This window comes from Chiloscyllium punctatum, chromosome 1 (genome assembly GCF_047496795.1).
Source record: "Chiloscyllium punctatum isolate Juve2018m chromosome 1, sChiPun1.3, whole genome shotgun sequence".
Taxonomy (NCBI): Eukaryota; Metazoa; Chordata; class Chondrichthyes; order Orectolobiformes; family Hemiscylliidae; genus Chiloscyllium; species Chiloscyllium punctatum.
The window spans coordinates 70732549-70760272 of NC_092739.1; positions in this window are offsets into that span (position 1 = coordinate 70732549).

A 27724-nucleotide genomic window follows, 5' to 3' on the forward strand; every position below is an offset into this window, starting at 1 on the left:
AGGAGAAAAGAACATGCCCAATTACCGCCGATCAGTCTGTTCTTGATAATCAACTTGATGAAAAGGGTTAGACACAGTGTTACCAAGTGCTACTTACAAAGGAGTCGCTCTAACAAAACTGGGATCAGAATCTCTGCTAATCAGACACAAAGGAAGGTGGTTGTAGTTAGAGGCAATCATCCCAGCTCCAGGACATTTTTGCATGGGTTCCTCAGGCCCAACCAAATTTGTTGCTTCATCAATGACCTTTCCTCCATCATAAGGTCGGAACTAGAAATGTTTGCCAATGGTTGCAAGTTATTCAGCACCATTGATGCCTTTTCAGATACTAAAATAGTCCATGTTAAAATGCAACAAGACCTGCATAACATCCAGGCTGAGGCTAATAAAGTGACAAGTAACATTCGTGTCACACAACTACTTATCAATGGCCATCTCTAACAAGAGAAAGCCTAACCACTATCCCTTTTGATGTTCAATGACATTGCCATTGCTGAATACCCCATAATCAACATCCTAGGGATTACCACTGACCAGAATCTGAACTGGACTATTTATATGCATATTATGGCTATACTACACCTAGAAGCTAGGAACTATGCAGTGACTACCACACCTCCTGTTGCCCCATTGTCTGTCACCACCTACTAGGCACAAGTGTGTGGTGGTGCACTCTCCACTTGCTTGGATATGTTCCGCCACAATAATATTGAAGGAAGTTGACACCATCCAGGACAAACGGGTTTGCTTGATTGGCACCCTGTCCACCACCTTTAACATTCACTCCCTCACCAACTGATGCAGAGTGACAGCAGTGTGAAACATTGACAAGATGCACTGCAATAATTTAACCAGAGTTCTTCGACAGCACCCATGAGCAGGTGACTCTCCACCACTTAGAAGGATAAAGGCAAAAGATGCTTCCATAGTGTGATGGAGGGGAGCTTCCATCACACTATGGAAGCTCCCCTCCAGTTGGCACACAAGTCCAACTTGAAACTGTAATGTGGATCTCTTACTCTCACTGAGTAAAATCCTAGCGCTCCCTTTCCAATAGAACTGTGGGTGCCCCTACAATCCAAGGACTACTATCATTTAAGAGATAGATCAACATCACCATCTTCTCAAGAGTAATTAGAAATGAGCAATTAATGTTGGTCTAGCCACTGATACCCACATCTCATGAACATAGAACATAGAACATAGAAGAATACAGTGCAGTACAGGCCCTTTGGCCCTCGATGTTGCGCCGATCCAAGCCCACCTAACCTACACTAGCCCACTATCCTCCATATGCCTATCCAATGCCCGTTTAAATGCCCATAAAGAGAGAGAGTCCACCACTGCTACTAGCAGGGCATTCCATGAACTCACGACTCGCTGAGTAAAGAATCTACCCCTAACATCTGTCCTATACCTACCACCCCTTAATTTAAAGCTATGCCCCCTCGTAATAGCTGACTCCATACATGGAAAAAGGTTCTCATGGTCAACCCTATCTAAACCCCTAATTATCTTGCACACCTCTATCAAGTCACCCCAAACCTTCTTTTCTCCAATGAAAACAGCCCCACGTGCCTCAGCCTTTCCTCATACGATCTTCCTACCATACAAGGCAACATCCTCGTAAACCTCCTCTGCACACGTTCCAGTGCCTCCACATCCTTCCTATAGTATGGCGAGCAAAACTGCACACAATACTCCAGATGCGGCCGCACCAGAGTCATATACAACTGCAACATGACCTCAGGACTCCGGAACTCAATTCCTCTACCAATAAAAGCCAGTACGCCATATGCCTTCTTCACTTCACTATTTACCTGGGTGGCAACTTTCAAAGATCTGTGTACATGGACACCAAGATCCCTCTGCTCATCCACACTACCAAGTATCCGACCATTAGCCCAGTACCCCATCTTTTTGTTACTCTTACCAAAGTGAATCACCTCACACTTAGCTACATTGAACTCCATTTGCCACCTTTCTGCCCAGCTCTGCAGCTTATCTATATCCCGCTGTAACCTGACACATCCTTCCTCAGTGTCAACAACTCCACCGACTTTCGTATCGTCCGCAAACTTGCTCACCCAACCTTCTAGCCCCTCCTCCAGGTCATTTATAAAAATGACAAACAGCAATGGTCCCAAGACAGATCCTTGCGGAACACCGCTAGTAACTGCACTCCAAGATGAACCTTTACCATCAACTACTACCCTCTGTCTTCTTCCAGCCAGCCAATTCCGAATCCAAACCTCCAACTCACCCTCAATGCCATACCTCCGTATTGTTTGCAGTAGCCTACCATGGGGGACCTTATCAAACGCCTTACTAAAATCCATATACACCACATCTACTGCTTTCCCCTCATCCACCTCCTTAGTCACCTTCTCGAAGAATTCAATAAGGTTTGTGAGGCACGACCTGCCCTTCACAAAATCATGCTGACTATCCTTGATCACATTATTCCTATCCAGATGTTCATAAATCCTATCCCTTACAATTCTCTCTAAGACTTTGCCCACAACAGAAGTGAGACTCACTGACCTATAGTTACTAGGGTTATCCCTACTCCCCTTCTTGAACAAGGGAACCACATTTGCTATCCTCCAGTCTTCTGGCACTATTCCTGTAGACAACGAGGACATAAAAATCAAGGCCAATGGCTCTGCAATCTCTTCCCTTGCTTCCCAGAGGATCCTGGGATAAATGCCATCAGGCCCAGGGGACTTATCTATTTTCACCCTTCCCAGAATTTCCAACACCTCTTCCCTACATACCTCAAATCCGTCCATTCTAATTAATTGTGACTCAGTATTCACATTGGCAACAACGTCCTGTTCCTGAGTGAATATTGACGAAAAGTATTCATTCAGTATCTCCCCAATCTCTTCAGCCTCCACACAGAACTCCCCACTACTATCCTTGACTGGACCTATTCCTACTCTAGTCATTCTTTTACTCCTGACATACTGATAGAAAGACTTAGGGTTTTCGCTCATCCTACCAACTCAGGACTTTTCATGTCCCCTCCTTGCTGGTCTTAGCTCTCTCTTCAGAACCTTCCTGGCTACCTTATAACACTCAATCGCCCCAATTGAACCTTCACGCCTCATCTTTACACAGGCCGCTCTTTTCCATTTAACAAGGGATTCCAATTCCTTATTAAACCACGGCTCCCTCACACGACCCTTTTCTCCCTGCCTGACAGGTACATACTTATCAAGGACACTCAATAGTTGCTCCTTGAACAAGCTCCACATATCAACCACGCATCCTAGGTCATGCCTCACCGCATCATAATTTCCCTGCCCCCCAGCTAAAATTCTTGCCCTGCAGTGCACCCTTATCCCTCTCCATCACTAGAATAAAAGTCACCGAATTGTGGTCACTGTCCCCAAAGTGCTCACTTACCTCTAATTCTAAGACCTGCCCTGGTTCGTTACCCAGAACCAAATCCAGTATGGCCTCACCTCTTGTTGGCCTGTCTACATATTGTGTCAGGAAACCCTCCTGCATACATTGGACAAACACCGACCCATCTAACGAACTCGAGCTATAGCTTTCCCAATCAATATCAGGAAAGTTAAAGCCCCCATTACAACCACCCTATTGCTTTCACTCTTCTCCTGAATCATCCTCGCAATCCTTTCTTCTACATTTCTAGGACTATTAGGAGGCCTGTAAAAAACTCCTAACAGGGTGACTTCACCTTTCCTATTCCTAACCTCAGCCCAAACTACCTCAGATGGCGAGTCTTCATCCATCGTCCTTTCCACTGCTGTAATACTATCTTTGACCAGCAATGCCACACCTCCCCCTCTTTTACCCCCACCTCTGACCCTACTAAAACATTTAAACCCTGGAACCTGCAACAGCCAATCCTGTCCCTGTTCTACCCATGTCTCCGTAATAGGCACAACATCGAAATCCCAGGTACCAACCCATGCTGCATGTTCACCTACTTTATTTCGTATACTTCTTGCATTGAAGTATACACACTTCAAGCCACCTTCCTGTTTACAGGCACCCTCCTTTGAGATTGATGCCATGTTCCTAACCTCCCTACACTCCAGGTCCTGCACCCTAAAGCTACAGTCTAGGTTCCCATGCCCCTGCAGAGTTAGTTTAAACCCCCCCAAAGAGTACTAGCAAACCTTCCCCCAAGGATACTGGTGCCTCTCAGGTTCAGGTGGAGACCATCCTGTTTATAGAGGTCCCACCTTCCCCAGAAAGAAGGCCAGTTATCCAGATACCAGAATCCCTCCCTCCTGCACCATCCCTGTAGCCACGCATTTAACTGTTCTCTTTCCCTATTCCTTGTTTCTCTATCACGTGGAACAGGTAACAAACCAGAGACAACAACTCTGTTTGTTCTAACTCTGAGCTTCCAACTTAGCTCCCTGAAAGCCTGCCTAACATCCTCACCCCTCTTCCTACCTATGTCGTTAGTGCCAATGTGGACCACGACTACGGGCTGCTCCCCCTCCCCCTTAAGGACCCGGAAAACACGATCAGAGACATCACGTACCCTTGCACCTGGGAGGCAACATACCAAATGTGAGTCTCTCTCGCCCCCACAAAACCGCCTATCTGTGCCCCGAACTATCGAGTCCCTAATTACTATTGCTCTGCTCTTCTCCACCCTTCCCTTCTGAGAAATGGGGTCAGGCTCCGTGCCAGAGGCCTGAGCCCCATTGCTTACCCCTGGTACGTCCCCCCCCCCCCCCCCCACAAGTATCCAAAATGGTATACTTGTTCTTGAGGGGAACGGCTGCAGGGGGTCCCTGCACTGGCTGCTCCGTCCCAGTCCCCCTCACTGTCACCCATCTGTCTGCGATCTTTGGAGCTGCTACTTCCCTAAAGCTCCGATCTATGACCCCCTCTGCCTCCCGAATGATCCTAAGTTCATCCAACTCCAGCTCCAGTTCTCTAACACGGTCTTGGAGGAGCTGGAGATGGGTGCACTTCCTGCAAGTATAATCAGTAGGGATGTCCAGGGCATCCCTTACCTCAAAGATGTTGCAAGAGGAACATTGCACTGCCTTCACTGCCATCCCTCTAAAAGTAACCTTTTAAAAAAAATCTGGGTCTAAACAATAGAACAAGCAAAATGCAGCACTTACCTACTTACCACAATGGGTCTTATTATTAGGTTAGAGGAGGAGGGCGGGTGGGAGGCACTACCTCTGTAGTGCCTCGGGTTCCTCTCCTGCATGCTTTTATAGGAAAAAAGAACCTATCCAGGTAAGCTTACACTACACCTGCTTCCAGCTGCCCCTCTGGTCTTCGTCACTTCCCCCTTCTGCTCCCTCTCTTTCTGTGATGAGAAAAAAAAACACCGCTGCCCACTACCGGTAAGTAATTTTAAAACAAACTGTCTTACCTTAGCAGCTGCTCACACTCAAGATGGAAGAAAACACAGAAATGTCCCACCACACTTTTGCCATGTAGGTAGTGACAGACAATGGGGCAACAAGAGGTGTGTTACTCACTGCACAGTTCCTAGCTTCAAGGTATAGTATAGCCATAATATGCATATAAATAGTCCAGTTCAGATTCTGGTCAGTGGTAATCCCTAGGATGTTGATTATGGGGCATTCAGCAATGGTAATGTCATTGAACATCAAAAGGGATAATGGTTAGGTTTTCTCTTGTTGGAAATGTCCATTGATAGGTAGGTCAGTCAGAGGCCGCCTGCTGTTGGTATATTAGTATTGTAAAACAAGCAGTATTGTAGTCGTTCCATGAGGAGGTGAATTGCGATGGATTGGAATTTTTTTATTTGTTGATTGGCAATGTACTGGGGCATGGATTGGTGAGGGGATTAGGGTCTGTGGTGTGAGAGGTCAATTGGGGAAGTGGGAGGGGGTGTGGGTGCTGAGAAATCTTCCACTGGTCACAGGAGCCAGTTAAGGAAGAAAGCTCCCTTACCAGCACCAACATGTGCAAGGAAATGTGCCTGCCTGGCTGCTTAACATGGGTCTGTACCTCTTTCAGTTAAATGCTGGTCACAATATGGTCTTCTCTACACTAGGGAGATGAAATGCAGACTGACTTTATAGAGCATCTGCATCCTATCTGCAAAAATAACCCCGAGCTTCCAGTTACCTGCTACTTTAACACACCACCTTGTTCTCTGGCCATCATCTCTGTCTCAGGCTTGCTGCAGTGTTCCAGCGAAGCTTAGCGCAAGTTGGAAGAACAACATTTCATTTTCCATTTGGACAACCTGCAGCCTTCAGGTTGATCACTTTAGTACCTGAACACCTCCTTCCATATCCTTTAGTCAGCCCCACATCCCTAACCCTGGAGGGTCCCTCAGTTTGGAGGCCCACGTCTAGTGGTGTTCCTCAGAGATCCATCCTGGGACCTCTGCTGTTTATGATATATATAACTGACTTGGATGAAAATGCATATGAGTGGGTTAGTAAGTTTGCAGAAGATACAAAGATTGGTGGACTTGTACACAAAGTTGTCAAAGGATACGGTGGGATATAGGTCAGTTGCGGATGTGGGCAGAGAAATGGCAGATGAAGTTCAATACGGGTAAGTGGAACTTTGGGAGATCAAATGTTAAGGAAAAATATCCAGTTAATGGTAGGACACTGAACAACATTGATGTGCAGAGGGATCTTGGGGTTCAAGTCCAAAGCTCCCTGAAAGTAGCCACACAAGAAGATAAGGTGGTAAAGAAGGTGTGTGGCATTCTTGCCTTTATTGGTTAGGGAATTGAGTACAAGAGTCAGGATTTCAGGTTGCAGCTTTTTAAGAATTTGGTTAGGCCACACTGAGAGTATTGTTTCAATTCTGGTTGCCACATTATAGGAAGGATGTGCAGGCTTTGGAGAGGGTGCAGAGAGGTTTATCAGGATGCTGCCTGGATTAGAGGGTATGAGCTATAAGGATAGACTAGAAAACCTCAGGTTGTTCTCTCTGGAGTGGTGGAGGCTTAGGGGAGACTTGATGGAAGTCTTTCAAATTATGAGATGCATAGGTAGGGTTGATGGTTAGAGTTGAAAAGGCCAGAGTTGAAATGTCCAATACTAGGGGACATGCAGTTAAGGTGGTAGGGGATAAGGTCAAAGGAGATGTGAGGGGTATGTTTTTTACACAGAGAGTGGTAAGAGTCTGGAATGCACTGCCGGGGTAGTGGTGGAGACAGATACAATAGAGACACTTAAGGGACTTTTAGATAAGCACATGATTATGCAGAAAATGGAGGAACATGGACCAATGGCAGGCAGAAGGGATTAGTTTCATTTGGCGTCATGTTTAGCACAACATCATGGGCCAAAGGGCCCGTTCCTGTGCTTACTGTTCTTTGTTCTATGTTTTATAACATTGGCTGCTTTCACCATAGCCAAACCATTTTTACTTTTCAATAGACTCCATTAGCAGCTTTTGTTTCTCTCTAACTTGCCATTTCCTGATGCCTCTGTCTGTCTGACTGCTGTTTGCTCACCCTCTGGGTTTCATCTCTGCTGATCTTTTACTCCTTCACCCTCCCTCCTTCCCCTCTGCTAGCCCTTGTCTGCAGCATATATACTGGTGCAAGCGGGCATCAGAGCCGCCCCCCATTTGCCGCGGGACTATGCCTACATCGGTAAAACTATAGGAATTCATTTTGTGTTGTAAACGGCAGCCGCAGCATAAACCCACAAAACTCAGCAGCTGCCGGTCCGCCAACGTGACCGGGAGATGGGAACCAGAGGACAGATCAAATCCACACTGGGCCAGACACTAACCATGACTCAGAGACCGAAACTCCGGAGCTAATTAATATGGAAACCCATCTCCTAATCAAATCAAGAGACTGACTGAAACACACCTATATTCATCAATACAGAACCATCCTGACACAAAGGGCAGGCATCCACCAGACAGGAACGAACAGACTAATACACACCAGCACCCCAAGGGAACAAAGGGGTGTGCTAGCCTCCAGCCCTCACAGACAGAGACAAGCAGACAGTACCCGGACCCGTTTACATAATCCAATTAGCACCCTATTGTGTGTACACTGTAACTCTCCAGGGACGGCAGGAAACCCACCATTTGCACCTACTCCAGCGATGATGGGGAACTATCATCCCACTCATTCTCAAAATCCTCACATCCTGACAAAGAAAGGTATATAATGTGTAGCAGCGCGCGGGAACAGCAGAACAGCCGAGATTCGGACCTCAGTTGGTCTCCGCCGGTGTTACTGTATCAATAAACGTTACCGATTGTGGAACCGCATTCTGGGCTCGGACTGATATCATTTCATCCGCGCTAACACTGGCCTTTTCCTAGCCATTATCAGTTCTGAAGAAGGGGCATTGGACCCAAAATGCATAGATGCTGAATTTCTCTAGCAACTTCTGTTTTTGTTAAATACAACATAGAACATAGAGAAGTACAGCACAGAGCAGGCCCTTATGCCCACAATGTTGTGCCAAGACTTAATCCAAATACAAAATATAATAACTTAACCTACACACCCCTCAACTCACTGCTATCCATGTGCATGTCTAGCAGTCGCTTAAATGTCCCTAATGACTCTGCTTCCACCACCACAGCTGGCAATGCATTCCATGCATTCACAACTCTCTGCGTAAAGAACCTACCTCTGATGTCTTTTTTATACCTTCCTCCTAATATCTTCAAACTATGACTTCTCATACCCGCCTCAGGCGACTGACTGTGTGGAGTTTGCACGTTCTCCCCGTGTCTGCGTGGGTTTCCTCCGGGTGCTCCGGTTTCCTCCCACAGTCCAAAGATGTGCAGGCCAGGTGAATTGGCCATGCTAAATTGCCCATAGTGTTAGGTAAGGGGTAAATGTAGATGTAGGGGTATGGGTGGGTTACGCTTCGGCGGGGCGGTGTGGACTTGTTGGGCCGAAGGGCCTGTTTCCACACTGTAAGTAATCTAATCTAATCTAATCTAATCAATCCTGCTCTATCTATTCCTCTCATTAGTTTGTACACCTCGATCAGGTCTCTTCTCTTCCTCCTCTCCAGAGAGACAAGTCCAAGCTTATTCAACCTTTCTTCATAAGGCAAGCCCTCCAGTCCAGGCAGCATCCTGGTAAACCTTCTTTGCACCCTTTCCAAAGCCTCTGTATCTTTCCCATAGTAGGCTGGCCAGAACTGGACACAATATTCCAAGTGTGGTCTCACCAGGGACTTGTAGAGCTGCAGCAAAACCTCGTAACTCTTAAACTCAATCCCCCTGTTAATGAAAGCCAAAACCCCATATGCTTTCTTAACAACCCTATCCACCTGGGTGGCAACTTTGAGGGATCTATGTACTTGCACACCCAGATCCCTCTGTTCCTCCACACTGCCAAGAATAAATACTTGATAAATACAGAGATGATGGCCAGGGAACAGAGTGGTGTGTTAAATTGGCATGCAACTGGAATTTCGGGATTATTTTTGCGGATAGGATGCAGGTGCCCTATTAAGTCAGTCTGCATTTCATCTGGTGTTGGGATGAGACCCTTGAGCTTGTATTATTTGTCCAGTTGCCTCAATTTGTTCAGTGGAGAATGGACAGCATCAACGCCACCTGCAGTCCTGATGTTTGTGTGGGCAGACAGGTGATGGGCAGGCCATCTGCTGAATTTAACTTGTCATCCCTCCTTAAATCCATCAAATGGGGGTGCATTAAACCCAGCCCATAGTTTCTAGCTGGGCTTTCTGTTTCCTTTTTGTAACATTATCCTCGTATCGTCTCCTCTTTTTTGCTGTTGATCAGGTTCTTAAGATCTGTTCTCCAGTTATTGATTCATTAATCAATAAAAAAAATTTCCCTTTTACCCTCATCAAAATTTCCCATGGTTGAATAATTCTTTGAGATCTCCTATTTACTTTATCCACTCGGAGCACTGTGGGCAGATCTGGAAATGACATTTTTGGAAGGATATATTGGCCTTGGAGGGAGAAGAGTTAGATTCACGAGAATAATAACTGGACTTCAGGAGTTACGAGGAGTGATTATACAAACTAGACATGCTTCCTCTAAAATTTAGAAAGTGAAGGGGTGATCTGATCAAAGTCTTGAAGATACTAACAGGAAAACATAGGTTTGATAAAGTTAAACCATTTCCACTGATTGATGATTCTAGAACTAGGGGACATAATCTGAGAATTAGGGCCAGACTGTTCAGGAGTGATATTAGGTAGCACTCCTACACTCAAAGGGTGGTAGATTTTTGGAGAACTCTCTTTTTCAAAAGATTGTGGACACTAGATCAGTTGTTAATTTTAAATCTGAGAGGGATGTTTTTTCTTCAACAAAGGTTTTAAAGGATATGGGTAGAAGGGAGGTATACAGAGTTAGGCCACAGGTCAGCCATGATCTCATTGAATGTTGGAACAGGTTAGGGAGGCTGAATGGCCTACGTCTGTTGTAATGTTCCTATGCTCCTATTCCTCTATGTTACAGATGAGATTATTTTCACTCTTTTCTTCTAAGCAAAACCTCTCACAAGTGGTATCAGTCTCTTTCATGTACACTCTTCAGAAGTAACACTTTTCCAAAGCAGGACATCCAAAGCTGTTCTCAATGAGGCAGCTTGCTCCATATCACTGGCTTTTTAACTTTTCAATGCGAATGGGGAATAGATTGGTCTAAAGATGGGGAAAAGTTATCTAATGCAATATTTAAAAATGTCGAAATTTAGGTAACCATCGCCTCAATAAAAACGGCTGGATCTCAGTAATATTTTAAATTGACGCCCCTAGTATCTTTAGATGTTCACAATTTTGGTTTTGTGCTCTGTCTGTTGCAACTCAATGGATAAATATTTTCAGTGCAGAAACTCCACCTGGTCAAATGACTTGCCAGTGGTTGCGGGGGAACACAGAGGGGCTGGAAGCAGTTGCTGGCTCAGTTGCATAATGTACAATCCATCATGTCTTGTCCTTGCAACCTAACGGCTGTTGGCGCTCATTTGCCATCGGCAGCCCATCCATGAAGTACTAGTGAACACTAAAATTGAATGGTCTTCCAGCTGGTGACCTCAGGCCTATGAGATGGGGAGGCACCACCTCTCTACTTCCTGATGCACCTTGAGTCAGAAATCAACACCAGTATTTTGGCTGTTGTTCCAATGAATAATTTTGTACAAATTTACACGAAATAATAAACAAAATGCTACCTAATTGATAATTAATTATATTTTGTTGAAGAAGAGCAAGGCATTTTCATGTTATTCTGGATAAATAGTCATTCCTTAATTGGTATCATTATCTGATCTCTCCTCTCACGGATATTTGTGGGACCTTACGGTTCAAGAGTCGGCTATCTCCTTTAAACCAACAAAATAATAGCTGCACTTCAAAAGTAATTAATGAGATGTGAAATGGCTTTACATGTTCTGAGGACGTGAAAGGGATGATTTCAATACAAGCATTTCTTTCATCAGTTTGTCTTCCTATTTTTAATGATCTGGGTATCCAGCTCCATAGGACTCACTGTTCTCCTGTTCCTTATGAAAGGTTGCAACAGTTTTTATTTCCTTTTCACTTTTTCTCTGTAAAATGTCACACATCAATGTTAACCTCATTCAAATTTATCCGACAATGTCTTCAGATTGGTCCCTCAGATTCATTTTGATTTTGGGATTGAACATTTGTTGACCCCATTTAAGGACCAAATGTCATCTCCTTTGATATTAGAGCCACAATGTTGAACTGAATATCTCTTGGATACTGCTGTGTGGTTAAGTGAATAATTTGATCATCCCATGATAACAAATAACTCAATTGCCTTTTGATGGTTCCAATTAGCCAGATTAACAGGAAATTACCATTTATAGATGGATCGAGGGATGCTTTGATATTGATAAGATCCAGGGAAGCATTGCAAGCACTATTAAATGCAAAAGTATTTATTTCAACGTTAATACTTTGTCAAGTTGCAAAGCAGAAGGTGGTGTAAAAATGCTAACATCCATCAGGTGGGGAAAAGATTTCGGCAGACATTTATATGTAAATGCACGGTGCTGCCGAGAATTAACAGGTAACACAAGTTTTAAAGAATTTGAATTTCTACCCACAGGCACTTCAGTAAAGAGAAAATAATTTACATCTTTTTGCTCTCATTTAAAAGCAGCTTATTAAAAAATATTGGCAAATTTTCCAACAAAATTATAACTAATTTATGTCAATGCTTATAGCTGTGATAAATTCCTAAAACACTGTCAGGGATGTATTATAATTTTACAGCTATTTATTACTTCTTGGCTTATGTTGTGTCTTTTCTTTCACAGTGATAGGTATACATATTTTTCCATTAAATATTAAGAAATGCCTCATGTTTTGTTATTATTGAGACTTCCACTGTACTTGATATTAATAATTTCATGGCAGCTGGAACTGCTCCTTTCTCTTTCAATTCGACCATCATCAACCAAGCAAATAATGCTTGACCTTGCAAACATATGTCCATATCAACTGCATTGTCACCTTCCTTAGGCCTCATGCTTGACACTCTCAAACCAAATCTTCAGACAGAACAATAGACAAAACAACTGAAGCCAGAAATGACATCCTTGTTCACTGTGGCAAAGATTAAATATCTCTTTTTTTTGATTACCTGTCTGGGGAATTTAAGATATCCATGTATCTAGGGATAATGAAGAGTTGAAGGAAATTAATACTTTACAAAGATTGCTCTGGAGAAATTAGTGAGGTAGAAAGTTGATAAATCCTCAGGACCTGATAACCTCCATCCTAGAGTATTGGAGGAGATGGTTATAGAGATAGTTGAAGCATTGGTGATTAACTTTCAAAATTCTATTTATTCTGGAATGATTTTTGCAAATTGGAAGGTTGCAAAAATCACCCAACTCTTTAAGAAGTGAGTGAGAGAAAAAAACAGGGGACTACAGATCCGTTGGGCTTTTATCAGTAGTAGGGAACATGTTCAAATCTATTATAAAAGATGGGGTAAATGGACACTTGGATAATTATAGTCTCATTGGGCATAGATTTACGAAGGGGAACTCATGTTTGACAAACTGGTTGGAGGTTGTTGAAGATGTTGCTCATAAAACTGATAAAAGAAAGCCAGTGGATGCAGTATATTTACATTTTTAGAAAGCCTTTCATCAACTTGGCCAACGAAGGCTGGTTAGAAAGATTAAACAATGGGAAAGGAGGAAGCATAACTATAGTCTTTTGAAGAATGACAGATGATCTTATTGAAATTTACAAAATGCTGAAAGGGATAGACAAGATAGATGGAGGGATGAAACTTCCATTGGTTGGTGAATCTAGAACCAGGAGCACAATTTAAAAATAAGGGAGATACCACATAGGTCGAAAAGGAGGAGGGTGTATTTTACCCAGAGGCCTGTGAATCTTTGAAATTCTTTTCCACTGAGGGCTGTAGAAGCTCAGTCTTTAATTTTGTTTGAAGTAAGTATTGATACATTTCTGATTTCCAGAGGCATATAGGATTATGGGAACAGAATGGGGAAGAAGGCATTGATACGTTCAATCATTATGGGACAAGCTCGATTGACTGAATGACCTACTCCTGTTCCTATACTCCTACCTTCCCACAGGCAGGCCGGCATTCCTGAGCTCCTCAGGATGATTCTGTATTCCCATCTTTCTCAACACTGTTACATGATCTGACAAACCTGACCATCTGTGCAGGTACTGTGCTCACCTTAATATGGAATAATTTGGAATAAGTGAACTATAGCTAAACCTGGAGGAGAGAAATGTTCACAAGCCATTAGAGAATTAAGTTGCAGATGAGCTCTGCTCTTGAAGAATATTTTAAGATTTCAATGAGGTGAACACTAGTGGACATGCACATTGATATGTATTGGAAGACCAGCCACATAATCTCTTTCACTGTCAAGGAGCATGACTAAGCCCAGCACAGGGCTTCATACAGAGTTTGCAATATTGATGCATGGCCAACTGCTTGACCACACACAGACCCACCCATGGCATAAAAGAATGGGTGGCATCTCAGCTTCCAGTCAGCACAGGCAAAATCCACCCAAGTCTCAGTGCTGCTTTGGAGGTTCGAACCGAGGCCACAAGGTTCGGCAGAGATAGTGGTCGAGTGATGATGTCACTGGACTATTCATCTGGAGGCGCAGGGATTAGCTCTGGGAGCAAAGATTCAAAACCCACCTGCAGAAATTTCACCTTGCCAATGTTTGTGCCACTGATGCTGTATATAAAACCCATATTTTCAAATAGGTGCATCAGTTTCTGCAAACCATGAACTGCCATTCTCACTATGGTGTTCCATTGACACTCTGCCAGTGTAAGTACCAGCAACCATTGTCACTCTCACAGGGCTTTCACACTCACTGTGTGTTGCACACTCAGCTCACCAAGGCTCAAAGACTACAACTCACACTATTGCATACATGAGCTCTACTTAATAGTTCTCACCCATCTCATCATCTCAAACTACAAGACCTTCCTGTTCTCCTCGCTCCTTACACACTCATAGGGGACAACTCACCACCTCTCCTGCATCAACACCCAATGGCGCTCTCATCCACTTCCTTCACAGTTAACCTTCATTTCACCACATTGCAAGAAAAAAAAGTCTCACACAGCGGCTGGGAGGACCAAGGTCACAAGTGGGCATGAAGGGTGGGATGGTGGTTAAGAGTGTGTCAAACTAAGGTTCCTCACCCCATCTGAGAATAAGAGAATGTTGAATTTGAACAGACAGGAACGTAACTGTTTGCATGGGGATATGAAACCACCATGAGCCACTAGCAAATTGACTTTCATTGTGCTGTGCAGTACTGCATTTCCACTACAAGCAAGGATACCTAATTCTTAACATACAGAAACTTTCATCCCTTTTACTTAAATGATTCCCTGTCTTCTTTTATGCAGACAATACCAAAACACAGGGAACATTTGCCCTGAAGGGGCCAACACCAGAGACCCTTAGTTTCACTTCCATCTCTAGGGAGGAAACCATTGAATCCTCTAACCTAGTTAATAAGGTAACGTTCATTCTAAACTTCTTCTATTGAATATAAGTTTGTTATTAATTTTTATAGCAACTTGAACTAAGCTTTCTATTTTAGTACTGAGTGGGTGTTCGGATAAGTCGGGTATGGATGCTAGGGCAGTTGCTTGCTCCTCCTGCAGAATGTGGCAGGTGGGAGACATGGCACACGTCTCCGCTGGCTACATCTGTGGGAAGTGCACCCAACTCCAGCTCCTTGGAAACCGTGTTCGGGAATTGAAGCTGGAGCTGGATGAACTACGGATCATTCGGGAGGCTGAGGGGGTAATTGAGAGGAGTTACTGGGAGTTGGTCACTCCTAAGGCTCAGGACAAGGATAAATGGGTTACAGTTAGGGGGAGGAAAGGGGTCAGTCAGACAGTGCAGAGATCCCCTGTGGACATTCCCCTCAGCAATAAGTATACCGTTTTGGATACTGCTGGAGGGGGATGACCTACCAGAGGAAAGCCATAGCAGTCAGTTCTCTGGCACTGAGCCTGACACTGTGGCAAAGAAGGGAAGGGGGCAGAATAGAAAAGTACTCGTGGTAGGGGACTCGATAATTAGGGGAATCAACAGGAGATTTTTTGGTCAGGATCGGGGTTCCCGGAAGGTATGTTGCCTCCCTGGTGCCAGGGTCCGGGACGTCTCCGATCGGGTGTATAAGGTTCTAAAAGGGGAGGGCAAACAGCCAGAAATCTTGTTACATATTGGCACTAATGATATAGCCAGGAAAAGGATCGAGGATGTAAATAGTGATTTCAGGGAGTTAGGATGGAAGCTGCAAAGCAGGACAAACAGAGTAGTGTTCTCTAGTTTACTACCGGTGCCACGAGACAGTGAGGTGAGGAACAGGGAGAGGGCGCAGCTTAATACGTGGTTGCACAGCTGGTGTAGGAGGGAGGGCTTCAGATATGTAGATAATTGGGATGCCTTCTGGGGAAGGTGGGACCTGTACAAGAAGGACGGGTTGCATCTCAACTGGAAGGGGACCAATGTCCTGGGTGGAAGGTTTGCATGAGTAGTTTGAGAGGGTTTAAACTAGTATGGCAGGGGGGTGGGAACCTGAGCTGTATATCGGAGGGGAGAGTTGATGCAGATGAGGCAATAGCAAGAGGTAGACCAGCTAGTGGGAAGGATTTTCCTGGGAAGGAACCAAGGGATCAGTTAAAGTGTGTTTGTTTTAACGCAAGGAGTATCAGGAATAAAAGTGACGAACTTAGAGCATGGATCAGTACCTGGTGCTATGATGTTGTGGCCATAACAGAGACATGGGTTTCTCAGGGGCAGGAATGGTTGCTGGATGTTCCAGGGTTTAGATCATTTAAAAAGAATAGGGAGGGGGAAAAGAGGAGGGGGTGTAGCACTACTAATCAAAGAGGGTATCACAGCTACAGAAACTTCCATTGTCAAGGAAGATCTGCCTACCGAGTCAGTATGGGTGGAAATTAGGAACAGCAAGGGAGCAGTCACCTCTTTAGAGGTTTACTACAGGCCCTCCAGTAGCAGCAGGGAGATGGAAGAAAGCATAGGTCGGCAGATTTTGTAAAAGTGTGGACGTAGTAGGGTTTGTTGTAATGGGTGACTTTAACTTTCCCAATATTGATTGGAACCTCCTTCGAGCAGAAGATTTGAATGGAGCTGTTTTTGTAAGGTGTGTTCAGGAGGGTTTCCTAACTCAGTACGTTGACAGGCCAACGAGGGGAGAGGTCATTCTATACTTAGTGCTCGGAAACGAGCCGGGGCAGGTATCAGAGCTTGTGGTGAGAGAGCATTTTGGTGATAGTGACCACAACTGCCTCACATTCTACATAGTTATGGAGAAGGAGAGGATGAGGCAAAATGGGAGGATATTTAATTGCGGAAGAGGAAACTATGATGTGATTAGACATGAGTTAGGAAGCATGGATTGGGAGCAATTGTTCCATGGTAAAGGCACTATAGACATGTGGAGACTGTTTAAGGAACAGTTGTTGCAAGCGATGAATAAATATGTCCCTCTGAGACTGGCAAGAAGGGGTAAGATAAAGGAACCTTGGATGACGAGAGCGGTGGAGCTTCTCGTCAAAAGGAAAAAGGTAGCTTACATAAGGTGGAGGAAGCTAGGGTCAAGCTCAGCTCTACAGGATTACAGGCAGGCAAGGAAGGAGCTTAAAAATGGTCTGAGGAGAGCCAGGAGGGGGCACGAGAAAGGCTTGGCAGAACGGATTAGGGAGAACACAAAGGCATTTTACACTTATGTGAGGAATAAGAGAATGGTCAAAGAAAGAGTAGGGCCGATCAGGGATAGCATAGGGAATTTGTGTGTGGCCTCTGAGGAGGTAGGGGAAGCCCTAAATGAGTTTTTTGCTTCTGTCTTTATGATAGAAACAAACTTTGTAGTGAATGAAACCTTTGAAGAGCAGGTGTGCATGCTGAAATGGATGAGATAGAGGAAGCTGATGTGCTGAAAATTTTGTCAAACATTAAGAATGACAAGTTGCCAGGCCCGGACCAGATTTGTCCTCGGCTGCTTTGGGAAATGAGAAATGTAATTGCTTCGCCACTTGCAAAGATCTTTTTGTCCTCGCTCTCCACTGGAGTCGTACCTGAGGACTGGAGAGAGGCAAATGTAATTCCTCTCTTCAAGAAAGGAAATAGGAAATCCCCGGCAATTACAGACCAGTAAGTCTCCCATCTGTCGTCTGCAAGGTGTTAGAAAGGATTCTGAGGGATAGGATTTATGACCATTTGGAAGAGCATGGCTTGATTAAATGCAGTCAACACGGCATTGTGAGGAGCAGGTCATGCCTCACAAAACTTATCAAGTTCTTTGAGGATGTGACTGGAAAAGTTGATGAGGGTTGAGCTGTGGATGTGGTGTATATGGACTTCAGCAAGGCATTTGATAAGGTTCCCCATGGTAGGCTCATTCAGAATGTCAGGAGGAATGGGATTCAGGGGAACATAGCTGTCTGGATACAGAATTGGCTGGCCAACAGAAGACAGCAAGTGGTAGTAGAAGGAAAATATTCTGCCTGGAAGTCTGTGGTGAGTGGTGTTCCACAGGGCTCTGTCCTTGGGCCTCTATTGTTTGTAATTTTTATTAATGACTTGGATGAGGGGATTGAAGAATGGGTCAGCAAGCTTTGCAGATGACACAAAGGTTGGAGGTGTCGTTGACAGTATAGAGGGCTGTTGTAGGCTGCAGCGGGACATTGACAGGATGCAGAGATGGGTTGTGAGGTGGCAGATGGAATTCAACCTGGATAAATGTGAGGTGGTGCATTTTGGAAGGTCGAATTTGAAAGCTGAGTACAGGATTAAGGATAGGATTCTTAGCAGTGTGGAAGAACAGAGGGATCTTGGGGTGCAGGTACATAGATCCCTTAAAATGGCCACCTACGTGGACAGGGTTGTTAAGAAAGCATATGGTGTTTTGGCTTCCATTAACAGGGCGATTGAGTTTGAGTCGTGAGATCTTGTTGCAGCTCTATAAAACTTTGGTTAGACTGCACTTGGAATACTGCGTCCAGTTCTGGTCGCCCTATTCTCGGAAAGATGTGGATGCTTTGGAGAGGGTTCAGAGGATGTTTACCAGAATGCTGCCTGGACTGGAGGTCTTATCTTATGAGGAGAGGTTGACTGAGCTCGGACCTTTTTCATTGGAGAAAAGGAGGAGAAGAGGGGACCTAATTGAGGTGTAACAAGATAATGAGAGGCATAGGTAGAGTCGATAGCCAGAGACTATTTCCCAGGGCAGAAATGACTAACATGAGGGGTCCTCGTTGTGAGCTGGTTGGAGGAAAGTATAGAGGGGATGTCAGAGGCGGGTTCTTTACACAGAGAGTTGTGAGAGCATGGAATGCGTTGCCAGCAGCAGTTGTGGAGGCAGGGTCATTGGGGACATTTAAGAGACTCCTGGACATGGATATGGTCACAGAAATTTGAGGGTGCATACATGAGGATCAGTGGTTGGCTCAACATCGTGGGCTGAAGGGCCTGTTCTGTGATGTACTGTTCTATGTTCTATGTTCTAGATTGCATCAGCAAGGCTTTCTCTTGCACCTTCCACCAGCTCAAATACTTTCAACTCAGTGTGATCTCTCTAGATTTGAGGCAGGAGCACATTCTGGTGAGCACATCACTGATGCAAATCGATACATTAACCTCTATGGCTGAGAAAGAAATACCCTGGGTCATTGGCATTCATGGGACTGCAGAAGACGAGGCACCTATGAAGCCCCAGGTAGGAGAAGATGAACCCAGGCTCTTAGCTCCATTAATAACTTTGTGAAAATACACACACAGGTACAGGGACATCAGGCAGATTTGTCTGGATTATAGGTTGGAGGAGTCTACCAATGTTATCAGTACCAAGCTGACTCTGCCAATCATGTGGGTTGGCTGCTCCAATGGAGAGTCTGCTGCTCATCATGGACAGTCAGCTTCTGCACACAGTCAAAAAGTGTGGTGACTGAAAAGCAGAGCAGGTCAGGCAGCATCCTGACGAAGGGTTTATGTCCGAAATGTCGACTCTCCTGTTTCTCAGATGCTGCCTAACCTGCTGCGCTTTTCCAGAGCCATGCATTTTGACTCTGATCTCTAGCATCTGCAGTCCTCACTTTCTCCTGCACACAGTGTCAGCCCTGTACTCCATCACTCAACATCAATGGCCAGGCAAGAGGAAGACACAGGACATCAACCTCACTTTCTGCCTCACTAATGTGCTTCAGAGAAGAAATCTGTTAACCTAACGTCATCTAGCCTACATGTGAATCTAGACTCACAGAAACGTTGTTGACTCATAATTGCCCAGTGGGTCGTTAGGGATTGGCAATAACTGTTGGTCCAGTCATAGATTCACACAGAATGGAAACAGACCCTTTGGTCCAACTTGCCCATACCAACCAGATATTCTAAAGTGACCAAGTCACATTTGTCAGCATTTGGCCCATATCCCTCTAAACCCTTCCTATTCATGTACACCATTCAGATGCCTTTTAAATGTTGTAATTGTACCAGCCTCCACCATTTCCATTGGTAATTCATTCCATACATGCACCACCCTCTGCGTGAAAAAGTAGTTCTTCAGTCCCTTTAAATATTTTCTTCTCACTTTAAACCTATGCCCTCTACATTTGGACTCCCTTACCTTGCGAAAAAGACCTTGGCTATTCACCCTATCCATGCCCCTCATGATTTTCTCAACCTCTATAAAGTCACCCCTCAGACTCCGACACACCAGAGAAAATAGCCCCAGCCTATTCAGCCTCTACCTACAGGTCAAAACTCTCCAACCCCAGTAACATCCTTGTAAATTTTTTCTGCACCCTTTCAAGTTTCATAACATCTTTCCTATAGCAGAGAGACCAGAACTGAGTGTAGTATTCTAAAAGTGGTCTTACTGATATCCTGTACAGCTGCAACATGACATCCCAGCTCCTCTACTCAATGTCAGAAATGTCCGAATCCCAATTAACAAATAAAAGAATATTCAAATGCCAGGTTGGATCAGTAGACATCCAGTGGGAGGAGGAATCATACACTAAATATCCAGAAGCTTCTTCTCAGTGCATTCCAGATTCAGCTGGCTTCTCCATCACGCCTCTGCCTGCAATCTCAAAGCACATAAATGTCTAAGTGAAGATGCTCCAATCAGGCAGGATGCTGTCAGTGGGTTTGGACCCTTGAGGGCAAAATGCATATAAAGACAACCAGCAGGGCCAACTATAGAGCAGGATCCTCCCATGGCAGCTGCAGATTCTGGATTGCACTTGGCATTGTAGGAGAGAAAGGAAGAACCAGGAAAACTATTGGTGCTCAGTGGTGGCATGGATGTCATGGCATTGAACAGCTTCTTTCATGAGTGCAAATATATACTCAGTTACACTTGCAAAATATCTGCTCTAATGTCTTTGTGGCTGTTGATTCTGGGAAGTAAGCCCCATGTGAGAAATGAACAACCTCCTCAGACATCATGAAGATGAAAGAAGTTGCAATAGACAAACATTACTCAAGTCTCAAACCACTCCTGTATTTTGGGTAGCACCAATTTTTATCATATTGGTGATTGCAGCCATAGTGCTGCACTTTAACCATGCTGAGGCTACAACTTGTGACAAGGCTTATCTTGTACATACCCTCCACACTTTAATGTACTTTGTAATTGAGAGTATGGAATGAGTGATGATTCCACATATTTCTGCCAGACAGGTTCTTTGCATGTCCTAGCTTTTTAAGGGAATGCACCACCACTCTAGACTCAAGGTGAACAGTAGACAGCTCACATCCCCACTCTCCCTCACAGTTCACTGATTTGCTGGGAAATGCTTGATGAAGCATTCCTTCTTTCAGGTTAAAAGTTGTCTTACAGGTTATGTGAAAATTTCACGGTAATGTTGACAACTATGTGAACGCTGAAATGTTAAAAGCTAACCAATAAAGGAAAAGGTCAAAAGGAGGTTCTCCCTCACTGCTGCCTAACAGGAGCGACTTCACTGCAAAATATTTAGAGTCCATATGTTGACTGAAGATTTAAAAGCCACCTAACATCAGCATCATGCAATGTTAATACACTGTCTTACTGACTGCTGCTTTTTTCTGAATAGTGAGTTAGATCTGTAAATATAGACACTTCAAAGTGGAACCATTGAAGAAGCCAAGTATACAATCATATAGATAAGAAAACATTTACTCAGCAATAGAAAAGCTGAAGGACTAAAATAAAGTTGGGTTCACATGCACTTTGAACTGACCTAGGTCTACTTGCCAGACAAGCACAGAAAGTTTATCTATCCTGGAAGTGGGTTTCAAGTAGGCACTGATGAAGGGCTTATGCCCAAAACGTTGAGTCTCCTGCTCCTAGGATGCTGCCTGACCTGCTGTACTTTTCCAGCACCACACTCTCGACTCTGATCTCCAGCATCTGCAGTCCTCACTTTCTTCAAGTAGGCTCTCTCTGTACTCCACACTGTAAGTAATCTAATCTAATCTAATCTAATCTAATCTAATCTAATCTAATCTAATCAATGTACATCACTCTATCATATCCTCTAGCATGTTCCTCCTTATCAATGGCCTGTTTCTCATTCTCATCTTCATTCTTGGAAGACTGCTGTATACAATATGGCTGCTTCCTGTTTATCTGGCATATGTCTCAGAAATGTAGCATCAATGGTTATGGCTAAGCACAGTGGTGGAATGAAAGCTTTTTATGTTGTTGAACTTGGAAGGTTGGGTGGTAGGGTGCTCTGAAAGAAACGTGGTTGCCACATATTGCAGCTTGTGCCTGTGATGAGCTAGCAATGTTGGACAATCCCGCTCCTTAGGCTGCTTGACTCTTCTTGTCACAGGTGAATGATATGCAATGGAGATGTATGAAAGAGTTGACATCAAAGTAAGTTGCTGGGAATTTGGGTCACAGTGAGAATTTGGGACAGTGGGAGAAAAAAATGTTCTTTACTTAAGGTTCAGATTAAGAAATCATCAGTAAAGTGATGGAAGGTGTCATCAACACTGCCATCAAGCAGCATCTGCTCAGCAATGCCCTGCTCAGTGACACTCAGTTTGGGCTCTGGCAGGGCCACACAGCTCCTGACCTCATTACAGCCTTTGTTCAAACATCGACAAAAGGGCTGAAATTCAGAGGGGTGGGGAGACTATCAGTCCTTGACAGCAAGGTTGCATTTGACAAAGTATGGCATCAAGGTGCCCTAGCAAAACTGGAATCAATGTTAATCAATGGTAAATCTCGCTGTTGGTTAGAGTCATACCTGGCACATAGCAAGATAGTTGTGGTTGTTGGAGATCAGAGCTGAAAAATGTGTTGCTGGAAAAGCGCAGCAGGTCAGGCAGCATCCAAGGAGCAGGAGAATTGAAGTTTTGGGCATAAGCACTTCTTCAGGAATGAGGAAGGTGTGCCAAGCAGGCTAAGATAAAAGGTAGGGAGGAGGGACTTGGGAGAGGAGCATTGGAAATGTGATAGGTGGAAGGAGGTTAAGGTGAGGGTGATAAGCTGGACAGGGGGTGGGTGCAGAGAGGTCGGGAAGAAGATTGCAGGTCAAGAGGGCGGTGCTGAGTCTGAGGGTTGGGACTGAGATAAGGTGGGGGGAGGGGAAATGAGGAAGCTGGAGAAATCTGCATTCATCCCTTGTGGTTGGAGGGTTCCTAGGTGGAAGATGAGGCGCTCTTCCTCCAGGCATTGTGTTGCCATGGTCTGGTGATGGAGGAGGCCAAAGATCTGCATGTCCTTGGTGGAGTGGGAGGGGGAGTTAAAGTGTTCAGCCACAGGGCAGTTAGGTTGGTTGGTGTGGGTATCCCAGAGGTGTTCTCTGAAATGTTCCGCAAGTAGGCGGCCTGTCTCCCCAATATAGAGGAGGCCACATCAGGTGAAGTGGATGTAGTAAATGATGTGTGTGGAGATGCAGGTGAATTTACGATGGAAATGGAAGGATCCCTTGGGGCCTTGGAGGGAAGTGAGGGGGGAGGTGTGGGAGCAAATTTTGCATTTCTTGCGGTTGCAGGGGAAGATGCTGGGAGTGGAGGTTGGGTTGGTGGGGGGTGTGGACCTGACGAGGGAGTCGCGGAGGGAGTGGTCTTTCCAGAATGCTGATAGGGGAGGGGAGGGAAATATATCCTCGGTGGTGGGGTCTGTTTGGAGGTGGCGGAAATGACGAAGGATGATATGATGCATCTGGAGGTTGGTGGTATGGTAGGTGAGGACCAGTGGGGTTCTGCCCTGGTGGCAATTGGAGGGGTGGAGTTCAAGGGCAGAGGAGCGGGAAGTGGAGGAGATGCAGTGGAGAGCATCATCAACCACGTCTGAGGGGAAATTGTGGTCTTTGAAGAAGGAGGCCATCTAGGTTGTTCGGTATTGGAATTGGTCCTCCTGGGAGCAGATGCGGCAGAGGCGAAGGAATTAGGAATATGGGATGGCGTTTTTACAGTGGGAAGAGGTGTAATCTAGGTAGCTGTGGGAGTCAGTCGGTTTATAGTAAATGTCCGTGTTGAGTCGGTCACCCGAGATAGAAATGGAGAGGTCTAGGAAGGGGAGGAAGGACTCTGAGACGGTGCAGGTAAATTTGAGGTCGGGGTGGAAGGTGTTAGTAAAATGGATGAACTGTTCAACCTCCTCCTGGGAGCACGAGGTAGCGCAGGTACAGTCATTGATGTAGTGGAAGAAAAGGTAGCTGTAGAAGATGGACTGTTCCAAATATCCGAAGAAGAGGCAGGCATAGCTGGTGCCCATGCGGGTGCCCATGGCTACTCTTTTGGTTTGGAGGATGTGGGAGGATTGGAAAGAGAAATTGTTCAGAGTGAGGATCAGTTCAGTCAGTCGAAGGAGGGTGTCAGTGGAAGGGTATTGGTTGGTACGGCGGGAAAGAAAGAAGCGGAAGGCTTTGAGTCCTTCGTGATTGGGGATGGAGGTGTACAGGGACTGGATGTCCATGGTGAAGATAAGGCGTTGGGGGCTGGGGAAGCGAAAATCATGGAGGAGGTGGAGGGCGTGGGTGGTGTCCTGAACGCAGGTGGGGAGTTCTTGGACTAAGGGGGACAGGACCGTGTCGAGGTATGCAGAGATGAGTTCGGTGGGGCAGGAGCAGGGTGAGACAATGGGTTGGCCGGGGCAGTCAGGTTTGTGGAATTTGGGCTGGAGGTAGAAACAGTCGGTGCGGGGTTGTGGGACGATGAGGTTGGAGGCGGTGGATGGGAGATCCCCTGAGGTGATGAGGTTATGGATGGTCTGGGAGATGATGGTTTGGTGGTGGGAGGTGGGGTCATAGTCAAGGGGGCAGTAGGAGGAGGTGTCCGCAAGCTGGCGTTTAGCCTCAGCAATGTAAAGATTGGTGTGCCAAACTACCACCGCGCCTTCTTTGTCTGCCGGTTTGATAGTGAGGTTGGGGTTGGAGTGGAGGGAGTGGAGGGCTACACGTTGCGAGGGTGAGAGGTTGGAGTGAGTGAGAGGGGTGGACAGGTTGAGGTGGTCAGTGTCACGGCAGCAGTTGGATATGAAGAGATTGAGGGCAGGTAAGAGGCCAGCACGGGGTGTCCAGGTGGATGTGGTGTGTTGGAGGCGGGAGAAGGGGTAGTCAGAAGGTGGGTGAGTTCCCTGGTTGAAGAAGTAGGCATGGAGGCAAGGGCGGCGGAAGAATTGTTCGCTGTCTCGCTGCGTGTTGAACTCGTTAATCCAAGAGCGTAGGGGGATGAAGGTGAGGCCTCTGCTGAGGATTGATCTTTCATCCTCAGTGAGGGGGAGGTCTGGAGGGATGGTGAAAATACGGCAGGGCTGGGAGCTAGGACCTGGTGTAGGGCTGGAGCTGGGAGTGGGGGCGGGGTTAGGCGTGGGGGTGAAGTTAGGCATGTGGGTGGAGTAAGGCGTGGGGGCGCAGTTGGGCTTGGGGGTGGAGAGCGGCGTGGGGGTGGAGATGGGCATGGAGGCGGGGTTAGGTGTGGGGGTGGAGATTGGCGTGGAGGCGGAGATGCATGCGGCGTGGTCACTGTGCAGGTGAGTGATGTCACTGGGGGCGGGGGCAGAAGTAGATGCGGCGACGGCAACTCAGGGGTGGAAGTGGCTGCAGCGATGGCAGAAACGGTGTTGCTCCTGGTGGCTGTGGACCTCGTGGAGGCCACGAATCTGTCGGCAATGGTCTTCTTGGTGATTGCGGAGGCTGCATGGTCGGTGAGGGCGGAAGTGACGTCATGGTTCGCGGCGGTGGTTGCTGCAATGGCCGCGTGGGTAATGGCACCCGAGCGGTTATGGAGGCCAATGGAAGATACTGGAACAGTTGAGAAATCCGGAGTGTGGGGGTAAGTACATGAAAGTTTCTGGTACTTACTGTCTTTAATTTCTGATATGGCGAGGAAGAACTGTTTGTTTAGTGTATGGATTCTTCTGAGGATGAAGAACAGTAGAGGTCCTTTGCAGGTCTGTGAGAATGAACAGTGGGCGGCACGGTGGCACAGTGGTTAGCACTGCTGCCTCACAGCGCCGGAGATCTGGGTTCAATTCCCGCCTCAGGCGACTGACTGTGTGGAGTTTGCACGTTCTCCCCGTGTCTGCGTGGGTTTCCTCCGGGTGCTCCGGTTTCCTCCCACAGTCCAAAGGTCAGGTGAATTGGCCATGCTAAATTGCCCGTAGTGTTAGGTAAGGGGTAGATGTAGATGTAGATGTAGGGGTATGGGTGGGTTACGCTTCGGCGGGGCGGTGTGGACTTGTTGGGCCGAAGGGCCTATTTCCACACTGTAAGTAATCTAATCTAATCCACTTTACTAACACCTGCTCCTCTGCCCTTGAGCCCCGCCCCTCCAATCACCACCAGGACAGAACCCCACTCGTCCTCACCTACCATCCCACAAACCTCCAGATACATCATATCATACTTCGTCATTTCCGCCACCTCCAAACAGTCTCCACCACCAGGGATATATTTCCCTCCCCTCCCCTATCAGCATTCTGGAAAGACCACTCCCTCCGCGACTCCCTCGTCAGGTCCACACCCCCCACCAACCCAACCTCCACTCCCAGCATCTTCCCCTGCAACTGCAAGAAATGTAAAACTTGCGCCCACGCCTCCCCCCTCACTTCCCTCCAAGGCCCTAAGGGATCCTTCCATTTCCGTCACAAATTCACCACACACCTCATTTACTGCATCCGCTGCACCCGATGTGGCCTCCTATACATTGGAGAGACAGGCCGCCTACTTGAGGAACGTTTCAGTGGACACCTCTGGGACACCGGCACCAACCAACCTAACTGCCCTGTGGCTGAACACTTTAACTCCCCCTCCCACTCCGCCAAGGACATGCAGGTCCTTGGCCTCCTCCATCGCCAGACCATGGCAACACGACGCCTGGAGGAAGAGCGCCTCATCTTCCACCTAGGAACCCTCCAACCACAAGGGATGAACTCAGATTTCTCCAGCTTCCTCATTTCCCCTCCCCCCACCTTATCTCAGTCCCAACCATCGGACTCAGTACCGCCTTCTTGACTTGCGATCTTCTTCCCAACCTCTCCGCCCCCACATCCTCTCCGGCCTATCACCCTCACCTTAACCTCCTTCCACCTATCGCATTCCCAACGCCCCTCCCCCAAGTCCCTCCTCCCTACCTTTTATCTTAGCCTGCTTGGCACACCCTCCTCATTCCTGAAGAATGGCTTATGCCCGAAATATCGATTCTCCTGTTCCTTGGATGCTGCCTGACCTGCTGCGCTTTTCCAGCAACACATTTTTCAGCTCTGACCTCCAGCATCTGCAGTCCTCACTTTCTCCTAGTTGTTGGAGGTCAGTCAACTCAGCATCAAGACATCTCCACAGAATTCCTCAAGGGAGTGTTTCAACCCCAGTCATTTGCAACAGCTTCATCAATGACGTCCCCTCCATCAGAAGTGTGAATGTTCGTTGATGATTGAGTCATGTTCAGCACCATTCACGTCTGATACTGAAGTAGCACATGCTCAAATGCAACAAGACCTAGACAATATCTCAAGCTAGAGCTGAAAAGTGGCAAGCAAAATTCACATCACACAAATGCCAATCAATGGCCATCTCTAATAGGAGATAATCTAAGCATTGCCTTTTGACATTCAATGGCATTATCATCACTGAATCCCCAACTATCAACATCCTGGGGGTTACAATTGACCAACCATTTAAATAAAATGCCTGTACAAGCAGGTCAGAGGCTAGAAATATTGTAGGGTTTAACTCATCTAATGACTTCCCAAAACCTGGCCACTATCCACAAAGCACAAGTC